The sequence below is a fragment of the Salmo salar genome, chromosome ssa09 (assembly GCF_905237065.1).
Source record: "Salmo salar chromosome ssa09, Ssal_v3.1, whole genome shotgun sequence".
NCBI lineage: Eukaryota > Metazoa > Chordata > Actinopteri > Salmoniformes > Salmonidae > Salmo > Salmo salar.
Genome location: NC_059450.1, coordinates 109274939 through 109290940, shown reverse-complemented (window position 1 = coordinate 109290940; position 16002 = coordinate 109274939). Strand labels below are relative to the sequence as shown.

The 16002-nt window shown below is 44.0% G+C and overlaps 1 pseudogene; it reads right to left on the bottom strand.

Moving 5' to 3' along the window:
- The window catches only part of LOC123744703 (fibroblast growth factor 12-like), a 112038-nt pseudogene extending 96871 nt beyond the window's left edge, over nucleotides 1-15167 (bottom strand).
- Between the last annotated feature and the right edge of the window lie 835 nt (nucleotides 15168-16002).

Below are 16002 nucleotides of genomic sequence, written 5' to 3'. Positions count from 1 at the left end.
GGGACGATTTAGTGCCACCTACCCTAGAGAGGCTAAACGACTCCTGTCCCTCCATCAAGGCTCCCAGAGTGTTGCTCAAATGGCACGTGAGCTCCGCACCCTTGCCGCAGAGAGTGGCTGGGATGAGGACTCTTCAGGGAGCATTCCGTAACTCACACACTGAGACCCTAAAGGACAAGTTGGTGTCCAGGGAGGAGCCTGAAGATATTGATGAACTCATTTCTCTCACTATCCACATTGACAACCGTCTCCGGGAGCGGCGGAGGGAGAGGGTAGTTAAGGTTGCAAATTCCTTAACAGCTGCTTCAGTGCCTTGTTATTCCCCTCCGACTGTATCCCAACCCCAGGCATGTTCTGAACCCATGCAGTTCGGCCAGACCCGTCTATCTCCAGAGGAGAGGCAGTAGCATGTTGATTCTAGGAGCTGTCTATACTGTGGCCGGGTTGGTCACCTGGTTTCCACTTGTTCCCTGTGTCCAGTAAGAAGAGGCTCGGGCGATGTGGGGAAAATACTATTGGGTCAAATCGCCTGCCCATCTTCCCCCAGACTCCTGTTTGAGGCCAACCTTGTGTGGCAGAGTCAGGCTTTTCCTCTAGCTGCTCTTATAGATTCAGGTGCTGACGAGAGCTTTCACATCTGCTCCTGCCACACCCCCTAGTGGTCATCCATTGTCTGCTTGACCTACAGCCATTCCCCCAGTACACGCTCTCTCCCTCCCTTTCTGTTTGGGTGTGGTTGGAGACAGGTGTGCTGGAGTCAGAGCAGATCCCCATCAGCTGCAACTCATTCTAAGTCCGCTCTCGGGTTCCCCTGTGCCGCTCCGTGTAACACAACGCTTATAGGGAAGGACATTCAACAAGCACAGCACTTACAGAAATGACTGATGGTTGAGATATTTGATTTAAACTAGGCAAGTCAGTTAAGAACAAACATTAATTTCACATTTCCACAAACTGTTTCCTTTCAAATGGTATCAAGAATATTCAGGTCCTGAGCTATAGGCAGTTCGATTTGGGTGTGTCATTCTGTGGTACTGGGTTGATCACAGCAAGACTGGTTAATGTATTGAACGAGGAACTAGAGTGCCTTGCGAGGGCATCTGGCTTAGTGGTTCAAATTATAACGTGTAATGTTTTGATGGATGAGGTAAACAGGTATGCGCTGGGTTACTGTTGTTCGAGGCTATTGTGAGTGTTTTGTTTTGGGACCACTAATTAGGCAATACTTTGATAATGGTATTAGAGGTCGACCGATTATGATTTTTCACCGCCGATTCCGATTATTGGAGGGCCAAAAAAGCCGATACCGATTAAAATCAGCCGATTTTTATTTGCTTAGCTTTTTTATATATATATATATATACTGCTCAAAAAAATAAAGGGAACACTGAAACAACACAATGTAACTCCAAGTCAATCACACTTCTGTGAAATCAAACTGTCCACTTAGGAAGCAACACTGATTGACAATAAATTTCACATGCTGTTGTGCAAATGGAATAGACAACAGGTGGAAATTATAGGCAATTAGCAAGACACCCCCAATAAAGGAGTGGTTCTGCAGGTGGTGACCACAGACCACTTCTCAGTTCCTATGCGTCCTGGCTGAGGTTTTGGTCACTTTTGAATGCTGGCGGTGCTTTCACTCTAGTGGTAGCATGAGACGGAGTCTACAACCCACACAAGTGGCTCATGTAGTGCAGCTCATCCAGGATGGCACATCAATGCGAGCTGTGGCAAGAAGGTTTGCTGTGTCTGTCAATGTAGTGTCCAGAGCATGGAGGCGCTACCAGGAGACAGGCCAGTACATCAGGAGACGTGGAGGAGGCCGTAGGAGGGCAACAACCCAGCAGCAGGACCGCTACCTCCGCCTTTGTGCAAGGAGGAGCAGGAGAAGCACTGCCAGAGCCCTGCAAAATGACCTCCAGCAGGCCACAAATGTGCATGTGTCTGCTCAAACGGTCAGAAACAGACTCCATGAGGGTGGTATGAGGGCCCGACGTCCACAGGTGGGGGTTGTGCTTACAGCCCAACACCGTGCAGGACGTTTGGCATTTGCCAGAGAACACCAAGATTGGCAAATTCGCCACTGGTGCCCTGTGCTCTTCACAGATGAAAGCAGGTTCACACTGAGCACGTGACAGACGTGACAGAGTCTGGAGACGCCGTGGAGAACGTTCTGCTGCCTGCAACATCCTCCAGCATGACCGGTTTGGCGGTGGGTCAGTCATGGTGTGGGGTGGCATTTCTTTGGGGGGGCCGCACAGCCCTCCATGTGCTCGCCAGAGGTAGCCTGACTGCCATTAGGTACCGAAATGAGATCCTCAGACCCCTTGTGAGACCATATGCTGGTGCGGTTGGCCCTGGGTTCCTCCTGAGATTGCTGAGAGAAATTGATGATAAAATGATTGTGGGGGATGTTTTGTGAGACTTCAGTGCAGCTCTTGACATTATTGACCACAGTCTGCTGCTGGAAAAACGTATGTGTTATGGCTTTAGACCTCTGCTATATTGTGGATAAAGAGTTACCTGTCTAACCGAACAGAGAGGGTGTTCTTTAATAGCAGCCTATCCAACATAATCCAGGTAGAATCAGGAATTCCCCAGGGCAGCTGTCTAGGCCCCTTACTTTCTTCAATCTTTACTAACAACATGCCACTGGCTTTAAGTAAGGCCAGTGTGTCTATGTATGTAGATGACTCAACACTATACACGTCAGCTACTACAGCAACTTAAATGACTGCAACACTTAACAAAGAGCTGCAGTTAGTTTCAGAATGGGTGGTAAGGAATTAGTTAATCCTAAATAGTAAAAAAATTAAAGGCATTGCATTTGAGACAAATCATTCACTAAACTTCAACTAAATCTTGTAGTGAATAATGTGGAAATTGAGCAAATTGAGGTGACTAAACTGCTTGGAGTAACCCTTGATTGTAAACTGTTATGGTCAAAACATATTGATACAACAGCAGCTAAAATGGTGAAAAGTCTGTCCAAAATAAAGCGCTGTTCTACCTTCTTAACCTCCCTGGGTGAGGTGGCAACAGCCAGTGGAATCGCGTGGCGCGAAATACAAATAACTCAAAAATGCTATATCTTCTCAAACATATGACTATTTTACAACATTTTAAAGACAAGACTCTCGTTAATCTAACCACATTGTCCGATTTCAAAAAGGCTTTACAGTGAAAGCAAAACATTAGATTATGTCAGGAGAGTACCCTGCCAAAAATAATCATACAGACATTTTCAAAGCAAGCATATATGTCACAAAAACCAAAACCACAGCTAAATGCAGCACTAACCTTTGATGATCTTCATCAGATGACACTCCTAGGACATTATGTTATACAATACATGCATGTTTTGTTCAATCAAGTTCATATTTATATCAAAAAACAGCTTTTTATATTAGCATGTGATGTTCAGAACTAGCATACCTACCGCAAACTTCCGGTGAATTTACTAAACTACTGTCATGACGCTGCCCTCTTTGAGTACAGGGAGGACAGTTGACCCCCTCCCCTTGCACCATCCCCCCAACCTACCTCCCCCCACCCAGGCCCTGTGTGAAGGGGTGGTAAAATTCTAGAGGAGAATCACCTTCCACGTGGCCCAGTTGAGACACAGAGGGGTTTCATAGAGAGACACAGAAAATTCTTCCAACTCACAGAATTGGGGAACCGAACAACATTTATGTTCTGGAGAAGGTATAAAAGATTGGTGAAGAATCCAGCTCCGAACTGGTCCGCTTGGTACAATTTTGTGATACTCAGAAGAGACAATATAGCCATATTACCATAATACTGTTTATATAATAGCCTCAGCTATGGGACTTGCATCTAAATGGTTGTATAAAATGTATTAATAACGATAAAGCTTTTTGTAATACATTGAGATGCTATGTACTGATGTTAATGTGATAGAATGTATTTCTGTTCAAAGATTAAAATCAGTCATCGGCACGCCCCCAGGGACACAGACAGGACCAAGCGTCATGTGACAAGCCTGTTCTATGTTCACGTATAAAACCCCACCCTGATTTACTTTCTTCAGACCAGCTTACCTCAGAAGAGAGAGCCAAGGTTTGACCCCCAATTCCTCTACTGAAAGTTAACTATACCATATGGTTAACTTGTTATGGATAGGGGGCAGTATTTTCACGGCCGGATAAAAAACGTACCCGATTTAATCTGATTATTACTCCTGCCCAGAAACTAGAATATGCATATAATTATTAGCTTTGGATAGAAAACACTCCAAAGTTTCTAAAACTGTTTGAATGGTGTCTGTGAGTATAACAGAACTCATTTGGCAGGCCAAAACCTGAGAAGATTCCAAACAGGAAGCGCCCTCTCTGACCATTTCTTGGCCTTCTTTGTCATCTCTATCCAAAACAGGGGATCTCTGCTGTAACGTGACATTTTCTAACGCTCCCATAGGCTCTCAGAAGGCGCCAGAACGTTGAATGATGACTTTGCAGGCCATGGCTGAAAAACAGTAGCGCATTTGGTAGGTGGTCGATCTGAGAACAATGAGACTGGTCGCGCGTGCACGAGACGACTCCATGTTTACATTTTCAGTCTTTGAACGAAAACAACGACTCCCGGTTGGAATATTATCGCTTTTTTATGAGAAAAATAGCATAAAAATTGATTTTAAACAGCGTTTGACATGCTTCGAAGTACGGTAATGGAATATTTTGAATTTTTTTTGTCACGAAACGCGCCGGGCATATCACCCTTCGTTACCCTTCGGATAGTGTCTTGAACGCACAACAAAACGCCGCTATTCACAAAAAACATAACAATTATTTTAAGAATTATAGATACAGAACTCCTTTATGCAATCGCGGTGTCAGATTTTAAAATAGCTTTTCGGCAAAAACACATTTTGCAATATTCTGAGTACACAGCTCGGCCATCACGGCTAGCTATTTTGACACCCACCAAGTTTGGGGCTCACTAAACTCAGAATTACTATTAGAAAAATTGGATTACCTTTGCTGTTCTTCGTCAGAATGCACTCCCAGGACTTCTACTTCAACAACAAATGTTGTTTTGGTTCCAAATAATCCATAGTTATATTCAAATAGCTCCGTTTTGTTCGTGCGTTCAGGTCACCATCCGAAGGGTGACGTGCGAGCGCATTTCGTGACAAAAAAATTCAAAATATTCCATTACCGTACTTAGAAGCATGTCAAACGCTGTTTAAAATCAATTTTTATGCTATTTTTCTCATAAAATAGCGATAATATTCCAACCGGGCAACGTTGTATTCATTCAAAGGTTGAAAGAAAAAAATTGAGAATTCTCGTGACCGCGCATCTCAGTCTCACTGTCCCCAGGCTGACCACTCACAAACTCTCCTGCTGTTCTTCGCCCAGAGACAGCAGAAACCCCATTCCACTTTCTGGCGGCTTTAGAGAGCCAATGGAAGCCTTAGAAAATGTCACGTTACAGCACAGATGCTGTATTTTCGATAGAGATGCAACAGAAGGACAAATTGTCAGACAGGGCACTTCCTGTATGGAATCTTCTCAGGTTTTGGCCTGCCATATGAGTTCTGTTATACTCACAGACACCATTCAAACAGTTTTAGAAACTTTAGAGTGTTTTCTATCCAAATATACTAATTATATGCATATTCTCGTTTCTGGGCAAGAGTAGTAACCAGTTTAAATCGGGTACGTTTTTTATCCGGCCGTGCAAATACTGTCCCCTAGCCCCAACAGGTTAACAGCACTATCAACGAGGCAGGTCCTACAGGCCCTAGTTTTGTCACACCTGGATTACTGTTCAATGTGGTCAGGTGCCACAAAGAGGGACTTAGGTAAATTGCAACTGGCTCAGAACAAGGCAGCACAGCTGGCCCTTAGATGCACACAGAGAGCTAACATGAATAATATGCATGTCAATCTCTCCTGGCTCAAAGTGGTAGAGAGATTGACTTCATCACTACTTGTATTTGTGAGAGGTATTGATGTTGAATGCACCGAGCTGTCTGTTTGAACTACTGGCACACAGCTCGGACATCCATGCATACCCCACAAGTCCAGAACAGACTATGGGAGGCGCGGAGTACTACATAGAGCTATGACTACATGGAACTCCATTCCACATCAAGTAACTCAGGCAAGTCAGTAAAATTTGATTTAAAAAAAAAAGGATACAATTACACTTTATGGAACAGCGGGGACTGTGAAGAAACAAACAAAGCCACATGCATACAAACACACGATAACATACGTACTACACACACATGTGCACAAGGATTTTGTGTTGTAGATGTGGTAGTAGAATAGGGGCCTGGGGGCACACAATGTGTTGTGAATGTATTGTAATGTTTTAAAAATTGGATAACTGCCTTAATTTTGCTTGGTCCCCGGAAGAGTAGATCCTGCCTTGGCAGCAGCTAACGAGGATCCATAATAAATACAAATGTGTACCCCTCTATATTCCTTTCAGTGTTGAATTTCACAACTTACAGTATACTCACACCCCCTCCTCTCTCTCCCCATCTCTCCCTTGCAACAATGTCACAGGGTGCTTTGGTAAACATGCTTTCATTCTTACTCTTTAGAATATCTGTCATTCATACGGTGTGCTTAAGAACAGCAGCTCAAGCCCACATAGAAATGGACAGTGCTTTTCTCACTCAAGAGCAGCAAAATTCACTGTTGCATTGATACGAATTCCACTTCCTCAACAAACAAACGAGTGTTTCTCAAATAGATCAAGACACTAAAAATACACACTCAGCGTACATATGTATTAATTATTTATGCGGGCCAGCATGTCTCGTCTGTCTCTCTCTCAACCCCATACTCCTTTTTTCTCTCCTCCTCCCACACCTCCTCTCTCCCCTCTTTTCCCCCACCTCTAAACATTTGTGGGAAACCAAAACAAGACGTGGCTTGAATGACATATCAAGTCAATGTTCGAAAACATCAAAACCTCAGCTGCAGCAGTAAAAACATTTCAGTGAGACTGCAGACTACTGCAAGGATTACATAATGGAACACAAAGGCAGTGAAGGAGTGAGAGGCGCAGTCAGTCACTCCGTCGGCCAGGTGTCATGTTCCTGATGATGGCAGAAAGATTGCTCTGTCAGGGGATGCTGTAACAGACAGTTGCCATGGTAACAGAACTGGGTCTCTCGCTCCATCCCTCCCTCAGTATGATGGTGATGAGACATAAGAGATGCAGATGGCCTTAAGATTAGTTCTGTTGCACCAGGTAAGCTTCATCAAGCACAGTGAAAAAGATTTCTAATACATTTGAACCCAGGTCTGAACTGGATGTGATATGTGTGGTTGTCTCACCTAGCTATCTTAAGATGCTATTTTAAGTCGCTCTGGATAAGCACATCTGCTAAATCACTTAAATGTCAAATGTAAATGTTGTTTTACATACAGATCTCATAGACAGTATTGATTCATAAAAAAATATATAGGTATACTGATGTCACAAATGTATCCTTTTTAGTTCTTTATTAAAATTATTATTTGTTACATTTGACTGTGTAAAACCTATCAGTACTACTTATTTCTCTGAGAGAGATGCAAATATATAGTGTTTTGGGTACCACAACATGATTATTTGTCTCTCTGAAATTAAACCAAGTTAAAAAAAACATGTTTGTCATTGAACAAGCCCATGCCATGATTAGATAATGAAAAAAACACACCAAGCTCTTTCATAAGTTCTTTAAACAATAAATGCTCATTTACCAACATTTCTGAAAATGTATATACTGTATAGCGTTTTGTAAACTCTTCATATCTCCTTATCTGAGCATAACCAACACGGTCTCAATTAGGGCCATTTTATCATTTAAACCCAACCTGAAATAAAATGTCCTACTCTCCAAGGCATGTCTTCACTGTAGATTGAGTCCTAGAAATGTGGCCTTATTATGCCTACTTTGGTGTGTCCTCTCCAATTGAGTGAAACAAATCAAATTGTATTTGTCACATACGCAGAAAACAACTGGTGTAGACTTTACTGTGAAATGCTTGCTTACGAGCCCTTGCCAACAATGCAGAGGTTAAAAATTAAATTGTAACACAAGAGGAATAAAATAAAAATACACAAGAATGGAGCAATATACAGGGTGTATGAGGTAGATACCTTTTGGTGATGTAGTGTATGTGGACACCTGCTCGTTGAACATCTCATTCCAAAATCATGGGCATTAATATGAAGTTGGTCCCCTCTTTGCTGCTATACCAGCCTCCACTCTTCTGGGAAGGCCTTCCACTAGATGTTGGAACATTGTTGTGGGGACTTGCTTAAATTCAGCCCCAAGAGCATTAGTGAGGTTGGGCACTGATGTTGGGCGATTAGGCCTGGCTCGCAGTCGGCGTTCCAATTCATCCCAAAGGTGTCCGATGGAGTTGAGGTCAGGATTCTGTGCAGGCCAGTCAAGTTCAACACCGATCTCAACAAACCATTTCTGTATGGACCTCTCTTTGTGCACAGGGGCATTGCCATGCTGAAACAGTAAAGCGCTTCCCCCAAACTGTTGCCACAAAATTGGAAGCACAGAATCATCTAGAATGTCGTAGTATGCTGTAGCGTTAAGATTTCCCTTCACTGGAACTATGGGGCCTAGCCCGAACTATGAAAAACAACCTTTATTCCTCCTCCACCAAACTTTACAGTGGGCACTATGCATTCGGGTAGGTAGCGTTCTCCTGGCATCCGCTAAACCCAGATTTGTCCGTTGGACTGCCAGATGGTGAAGCGTGATTAATCACTCCAGAGAAGGCGTTTCCACTGCGCTAGAGTCCAATGGCGGCAAGCTTTACACTACTTCAGCCGACTCGACATTGCGCATGGTGATCTTAGGCTTGTGTGTGTCTGCTTGGCCATGGAAACCCATTTCATGAAGCTCCCAACGAATAGTTAGTGTTCTGACGTTGCTTCGAGAGGCAGTTTGGAATTCAATAGTGAGTGTTACAACCGTGGACAGACGATTTTTACTCGCTACGCGCTTCAGCACTCGACGGTCCCATTCTGTGAGCTTGTGTGGCCTCCCACTTCACAGCTGAGCCATTGTTGCTCTTAGACGTTTCCACTTCACAATAACAGCACTTACAGTTTACCGGGGCAGCTCTATCAGGGCAGAAATTTGATGAACGGACTTCTTGGAAAGTTGCCATCCTATGTCAGTGCCACGTTTAAAAAGTCCCTGAGCTCTTCAGTTAAACCATTCTAATGCCAATGTTTGTCTATGGAGATTGCATGTCTGTCTGCTCAATTTTATACAACTGTCAGCAATGGGTGTGGCTGAAATGGGCAGAATCCACTAATTTGAAGGGGTGTCCACATACTTTTGTATATATATATAGTGTACGTACATAGGCAAGGTAAAGTGACTAGGCTTGAGGATAGATAATAATAGCAGCAGCAGTAGCAGCAGCAAATTATGTGTAAAGGTGTGTGTGTGTGTGTGTGTGTTTATTTTTTATATATTGAATATTTAAAACACAATGTACTTGCAGTGAAGCAGCTCAACAACTGTATCACATTATTCATCTAACAGACTCACATCCAGACCGACACAAAGAAGCAACGCCCTGCTCAAGGGCATGTCGACAGATCTATCACACTGTCAAAAATGCAGACCCGAACCAGCAATCCAACAGCCACCGGCCCAAGCTCCCAACCGCCAGCTCTCCAAACACCACCCCCCCCCACAGTTCCAAACAGCTGCCCCTCAACCATCCAAGTTTACATACACCTTAGCCAAATACATTTAAACTCAGTTTCACAATTCCTGACATTTAATCCTAGTAAAAATTCCCTGTCTTAGGTCAGTTAGGATCACAACTTTATTTGAAGAATGTGAAATGTCAGAATAATAGTAGAGAGAATGATTTCTTTCAGCTTTTATTTCTTTCATCACATTCCCAGTGGGTCAGAAGTTTACATACACTCAATTAGTATTTGGTAGCATTGCCTTTAAATTGTTTAACTTGGGTCAAACGTTTCAGGTAGCCTTCCACAAGCTTCCCACAATAAGTTGGGTGAATTTTGGCCCATTCCTTCTGACAGAGCTGGTGTAACTGAGTCAGGTTTGTAGGCCTCCTTGCTCGCACACACTTTTTCAGTTCTGCCCACAAATTTTTGATAGTATTGAGGTCAGGGCTTTGTGATGGCCACTCCAATACCTTGACTTTGTTGTACTTAAGCCATTTTGCCACAACTTTGGAAGTATGCTTGGGGTCATTGTCCATTTGGAAGACCCATTTGCAACCAAGCTTTAACTTCCTGACTGAAGTGAGATGTTGCTTCAAAAAAATCCACATAATAGTCCTCCCTCATGATGCCATCTAATTTGTGAAGTGCACCAGTCCCTCCTGCAGCAAAGCACCCCCACAACATGATGCTGCCACCCCCGTGCTTCACAGTTGGGATGGTGTTCTTCGGCTTGCAAGCCTCCCCCTTTTTCCTCCAAACATAACAATGGTCATTATGGCCAAACATTTCTATTTTTGTTTCATCAGACCAGAGGACATTTCTCCAAAAAGTACGATCTTTGTGCTCATGTGCAGTTGCAAACCGTAGTCTGGCTTTTTTTATGGCGGTTTTGAAGCAGTGGCTTCCTCCTTGCTGAGCGGCCTTTCAGGTTATGTTGTTCGCGCTCCATTTGGCAAATCTGACCATAATTCTATCCTCCTGATTCCTGCTTACAAGCAAAAACTAAAGCAGGAAGCACCAGTGACTCGGTCAATAAGAAAGCGGTCATGAAGCAGATGCTAAGCTACAGGACTTTTTTACTAGCACAGACTGTAATTTGTTCCGGGATTCTTCCAATGGCATTGAGAAGTACACCACATCAGTCACTGGCTTCATCAATAAGTGCATCGATGGCGTCGTCCCCACAGTGAACGTATGTACATAACCCAACCAGAAGCCATGGACTACAGGCAACATCCGCACTGAGCTGAAGAGTAGAGCTGCCGCTTTCAAGGAGCGGGACTCTAACCCGGAAGCTTATAAGAAATCCCGCTATATTCTGACGAACCATCAAACAGGCAAAGGGTCAATACAGGAATAAGATTGAATCGTACTACACCGGCTCCATTTTACATTTACATTTTAGTCATTTAGCAGACGCTCTTATCCAGAGCGACTTACAGTAGTAAATACATACATTTCATACAATTTCATACATTTTTTTCCTGTGCTGGCCCCCGTGGGAATCGAACCCACAACCCTGGCGTTGCAAACACCATGCTCTTCCAACTGAGCTACAGGGAAGGCTCTGACGTCCGTCGTTTGCGCGGGGCTTGCAAACTACTACAGACTACAAAGGGAAGCACAGCCGAGAGATGCCCAATGACACGAACCTACCAGACGAGCTAAATTGCTTCTATGCTCGCTCCGAGGCAAGTAACACAGAAACATGCATGAGAGCACCAGCTGTTCTGGACAACTGTGTGATCAAGCTCTCCGTAGCTGTGAGTTAGACCTTTAAACAGGTCAACATTCTTAAGGCCGCAGGGCCAGACGGATTACCAGGACGTGTACCCTGAGCATGCGCTGACCAACTGGCAAGTGTCTTCACTGACATTTTCAACCTGTCCCTGACTGAGTCTGTAATACCAACATGTTTCAAGCAGACCACCACAGTCCCTGGTGTCCAAGAACACTAAGGTAACCTGCCTAAATGACTACCGACCCGTAGCACTCACGTCTGTAGCCATGAAATACTTTGAAAGGCTGGTCATGGCTCACATGAACACCATTATCCCAGAAACCCTAGACCCACTCCAGTTTGCATACCGCCCCAACAGATCCACAGATGATACAATCTCTATTGCACTCAACACTGCCCTTTCCCACCTGGACAAATGGAACACCTATGTGAGAATGCTATTCATTGACTACAGCTCAGCTTTCAACACCATAGTGCCCTCAAAGCTCATCACTAAGCTAAGGACCCTGGGACTAAACACCTCCCTCTGTAACTGGATCCTGGACTTCCTGACGGGCCGCCCCCAGGTGGTAAGGGTAGGGAACAACACATCCACCACACTGATCCTCAACACGGGAGCCCCTCAGGGGTGCGTGCTCAGTCCCCTCCTGTACTCCCTATTCACTCATGACTGCACGGCCAGGCACAACTCCAACACCATCGTTAAGTTTGCTGATGACAACAGTGGTGGGCCTGATCACCGACAACGATGAGACAGCCTATAGGGAGGAGGTCATAGACCTGGCCGTGTGGTTCCAGGACAGCAACCTATCCCTCAACGTGATCAAGACAAAGGAGATGATCGTGGACTACAGGAAAAGGAGGACCGAGCACGTCCCCATTCTCATCGACGGGGCTGTTGTGGAGCAGGTTGAGAGCTTCAAGTTCCTTGGTGTCCACATCACCAACAAAATATCATGGTCCAAACACACTAAGATAGTTATGAAGAGGGAGAGACAACGCCTATTCCCCTCAGGAGATTGAAAAGATTTGGTATGGGTCCTCAGATCCTCAAAAGGTTCTATAGTTGCACCATCAAGAGCATCCTGACTGGTTGCATCACTGCCTGGTATGGCAACTGCTCGGCCTCCGAATGCAAGGCACTACAGACGATAGTGCCTACAGCCCAGTACATCACTGGGGCCAATTTTTCTGCCATCCAGGACCTCTATACCAGGCAGTGTCAGAGGAAGGCCCTAAAATTGTCAAAGACTCCAGCCACCCTAGTCATAGACTGTTCTGTCTGCTACCACACGGCAAGTGGTACCGGAGCGCCAAGTCTAGGTTCAAAGGGCTTCTTAACAGATTCTACCCCCAAGCCATTAGACTCCTGAACAGCTAATCAAAGGGCTACACAAACCCCTCTTTTACACTGCTGCAACTCTCCGTTTATAATCTATGCATAGTCACTTTAACTCTACCTACATGTACATATTATCTCAATTACCTCAACTAACCGGTGGCCTGCACATTGACTCTGTACTGGTACTCCGTATATAGCCTCGCTTGTTATTTTACTGCTGCTGTTTAATTATTTGTTACTTTTATTTTTTTACTTATCACTTTTTTTTACTTCTTAAAGCATTGTTGGTTAAGGGCTTGTAAGTAAGCATTTCACTAAGGTCTATACCTATTCTATTCGGCGCAGGTGACAAATACAATTTGATTTGAAATCGCAAATTCAACAATGAGTCGTTTGGAAGGAATCAGTGGCCAACTGCAAGCATGGCAAAGCAACCACTAACGTTAGCCTGCTATTCAATGGAGTGGCTGTGTGTTGGAAGGAATCAGTGGCTAACTGCAAGCATGGCAAAGCAACCACTAATATTAGCCTGCTATTCAATGGAGTGGCTGTGTGTTGGAAGGAATCAGTGGCTAACTGCAAGCATGGCAAAGCAACCACTAACGTTAGCCTGCTATTCAATGGAGTGGCTGTGTGTCGTCCCCCCCCACCATAAATCCAGAGAATGACAGATTTTGATAAGATTTGCCCACAAAAGGACCGCTGCGCCACCTTCACAAGGTGAGTCCAAAAATGTTTTGTATGCTGCTGCATAAATTATATAGTATGCAAGTATGTATACTGTAGCTAAGAAAGTAATACTAAGTGTCTGTTGTGTAGTAAGCTGTTAGTAGCCCACGTGCCTCACCCTAATAACTTGGTCTATTTTCACCAACGCGGTTGTAAATACAACGTTCGTGGCCCAGTGTGTGCTTGTTTGCATACTTTTTTGTACAGCTTTAACAGTGCAACTGATAGTAGTGGTGGCGCTTGGCTTGCACGTGCAAATTCAGCACACACAACATTCTGTAATAGAATTGTGTTATTTGACACGTCAAATAGTGTTTTATATATATAAGCTCCACTGAAAGCCAGGTGTAGCAGTGGTAAGGTGTTGGGACTCTGCTGTTGCGACAGCTATATGTAGGCACTGTTTGAGTGCAATTCATGTATTGTTTAGGTGTTGTGTAGTGGCTTTGCTGGCATGCATCCCACATTTTTTTGTTTTACCCCACCAAGATTTACATGCTAAAATCACCACTGCTCCTCTCCTCACCAGAGACCAGGGTTCAATTCCCACTCCAACCTCTCAATCTTTTTCTCCCACTTGCCTGTATCACCTTTGATTTCCTCCCCTGTCAAAATACCCTAAGAATATATGTAAATTTTGTTTTATTGAGGTCTTAGTATTAGAAGAAGTAGAAAAAACAGTTTGATGTAGTTATTTGAATGTCAGCTGCATGCATCTCTCTCATTATTTATATATATATATATACACATGGCCAAAAGGTACAGTAGCATACTGCACAGCCAGCTCCTGTGTCAATCAATCCATTACTACATAGAAGTCTGCACCTATTTGGCGACTTTGGACATTTTCGCTGGGTGGAATACCAGCGCCCCAGAATACAATTCCTGAATGCAGTTTCTTTCTTCCACTATTTGAAGCAATCTATCCTACACACAATACACTATTGACCTGTGAAACGTTGCACTTGAAAGTCTAGGCTTACATACACCCATTAACGTATCCACACACTGACATACTCCAACGCACAAACATGTCTTCTGATAAAATCACATTGGCTTACACATCAAATAGAAGATGATGAAATATTATCATATAAGTGGCATGGCTAATGTATATAGATGCTCATTTGGTATGAAATTACTGGCTCTCAGTAGCCCACTTATGCGACTCCACTGATTTGAAAATAAGGACTTTTAGATGTCGAGCTGGTCGCACTGATTGAGTAAAAATGCTGATAAAGGAGGCATTTTGTCTCAAAGGTAATGAGTCGACCATAATGCCTAATTGTTTGTTTGTTTTCAAATTTATGTCTCTCACTGTTCCTCCCATTGAGAAAATTAGACTGCTAAAAGCACACCGCTGCTGAGGAAAATCCCCCACGCCACTACGGAGAACAGACTCCCTCGCACTGAAAGAAAGAAGTATGCAAGATGTCTCACCGCTTGTGGTTGTGGTCGACTTCGATCTCTTTCCACAGAGACACTGCAGCATATGCGCACCTTTCTTCAGGAAAAGCCTCAGAATCTTCATTGATTTGGGTTATTGTGTTCCTTCGTCAATTCACGCAATCTGACACGCTCTATTACGATGGAGGTTATTGAAGCATAGCCACCTCAGGTCGACCACCGTGCTATCCAGATCTCTGGCTTCCCCTCAGCAGATCGAAAACGGCAGAAAAGCATCGACAAAGGGACGCGATGGATTAGACCGACACATCTTGAGATATTTTTCATTGATAAGAATTCCAACAAAAACACCCATGGCTCCATGAATTGCAAGTTATGCTACAAGTCAGAATAATTTCCCCAAAGCCCATGACTCCTTTCGGTTTTATTCGCATACAAAACGATGTCTCTTCTGTTGCAAGCGCGCACGCCAAAGTTAAACCGCAGGGTAGAGTGACAGGATCGCCGTGGATGAGGTAATGCGCCTTGTTCATCCTTGGTGGTTGGCTATAGTGGTGCGAAAAGCCTGGGGCGCGAGAGATTCCAGGACATGTCAGAGTGAGAATGAGAAGCTATTGATTATCGAAGTGGCTGCTGTTCCGGATTTTCTGGAAACCTGATTTGCCGTGGCTAAATATACGGATAGTTCTGCGCATGTGCATGATTTTGTTTAGGTAGCCGCTGCCCACTCCGTTGCCTGCGTTGCTGCTCCTCAATGCTCCACTGCCAATTCGCCAATGAACGCCTTTGTCTGGTGTAGCCTACAAACTTCATGTTGTACATAGAGGAGGTCATGGTCGATATGTTTGAACTATTGCGTTCCACGCCTCAGTAGGCTATTAAGAATAAGCTCTATTTCATGTTATTTTTCAGGAAGGTAGTTAGGCTACATGCAGCTATTTACATACGTGCACAAAGGAAATGATCAACATGTTTGTACAAACTCGCAAATGCAAAACTCAAGGGCAAAACTAAAGTGGGGAGTTACATCAAGCAGCACATCAAACACAAGCAAGACACAGACACACAGTCTAAT